Below are 1,947 nucleotides of genomic sequence, written 5' to 3'. Positions count from 1 at the left end.
GACCAAAGCTAGACTCTGAAATTTGCCCTTGGGCAGAGAGTAGCTAAAGCAAATGGATGAAATGACAAGATAAAAGACCTGAAAGGAAGATTTCAAAGAGCAGCTTGAGAAGACAAGCCAATTACTATAATGAAATGTGCAAAAACCTGGAGTTAGAAAACCAAAAGGGAAGAACATGCTCAGCATTTCTCAAACTGAAAGAGCTGGCAAAAAAAAAAAATTGAAGCCTCGAGTTATAATATTGAAAGATTCTATGGGCAAAATATTGAATGACACAGGAAACATAAAAAGAAGACAGAAGGAATACACAGAGTCACTCTTCAGAAATAATTGGTCAATGTTCATCCATTTCAGGAGGTGCCATATGATCATGAACCACTGGTATTGAAGGAAGAAGTTGCAGCTTCACTGAAGGAATTGGTGAAGAACAAGACTCCAGGAATTGACGGAATACCCATTGAGATGTTTCAACAAACATGCTGGACTGGAGGCACTCACTAATCTGTGCCAAGACATTTGGAAGACAGCTACCTGGCCAACTGACTGGAAGAGATCCCTATTTTTACCAATTCCAAAGAAAGGTGATCCCACAGAATGTAGAAATTATCAAACAATATCCTTAATATCACATGAAAGTAAAATCTTGCTGAAGATAATTCAAAAGTGGTTGCAGTTGTATATTGACAGAGAACTTCCAGAAATGAAAGCTGGATTCAGAAGAGGATATGGAATGAGGGATATCATTGTTAATGTCAGATGGATCTTGGCTGAAAGTGAAGAATACCAGAATGATGTTCACTTGTGCTTTATTAACTATGCAAAAGCATTCCATTGTATGGATCATAAAAAATTATAGATAATACTGAGAAGAATGGGAATTCCAGAACACTTAATTGTGCTCATTTGGAACCTGTACATAGACCAGGAGGCTGTTGTTGAAACAGAACAAGGGGATACTGTATGGTTTAAAATCAGGAAGGGAGTGCATCAGGGTTGTGTCTTGCACCATACTTATTCAGTCTGTATGCTGAGCAAATAATCTGAGAAGCTGGACTATCTGAAGAGGAATGCAACATCAGGATTGGAGGAAAATTCATCAACAATCTCTGATACGCAGACAACACAACTTTGCTTACTGAAAATGAGGATGACTTGAAGCACTTACTGATGAAGATTAAAGACTACAGTCTGCTTTGTGGATTACATTTCAACATAAATAAAATGAAAGTCCTCACAACATCAATAAGCAGCATCAAAATAAATGGAGAAAAGGTTGAAGTTGTTAAAGATTTTATATTACTTGGTTCCACAATGAACACCAATGGAAGTAGCAGTCAAGACATCAGATGAAGTATTGCAATGGGAAAATCTGCTGCAAAAGACCTCTTTAAAGTGCTGAAGAGCAAAGATGTCTCTTTGAAGACTAAGGTGCACCCAACCCAAGCCATGGTATTTTCAATTATCTCATATATATGTGATAGCTGGACAATGAATAAGGTAGAACAAAGAAGTGTTGGTGCTTTTGATTTATGGTGTTGACAAAGAATACTGAAGGTACCATGGGCTTCCAAAAACAATGAACAAATCTGTCCTGGAATAAGTGCAGCTGAAATGATCCTTGGAAGTGAGAATGCCAGACTTCACCTCACCTACTTTGGTCATGTTGTCAGAAGGGACCATTCCGTGGAGAAGGATATCATGCTTGGTAAAGTGGAGGGTCAACAAAAAAGAGGAAGGCCTTCAACAAGATGGATTGGCACAGTGGCTGCAATGATGGGCTCTAGCATAGCAAGGATTGGGAGGGTGCCACAGGACTAGGCAGTGTTTTGTTTTACATAGGGTCGCTATGAGTAGGAGGCAGTTCAACAGCACCTAACAACAACAACAGCAACAGTAGCAGCACAGAATAATATAATCAGTCCTTTAACACTTATTTTTATTTAGCAG

Source organism: Orycteropus afer, unplaced genomic scaffold, assembly GCF_000298275.1.
Source record: "Orycteropus afer afer isolate SDZICR_OR568_19922 unplaced genomic scaffold, OryAfe1.0 scaffold00844, whole genome shotgun sequence".
NCBI classification, from domain to species: Eukaryota; Metazoa; Chordata; class Mammalia; order Tubulidentata; family Orycteropodidae; genus Orycteropus; species Orycteropus afer.
The sequence above is the reverse complement of the archived record's forward strand: the minus strand, read 5'-3'. Positions refer to the sequence as shown.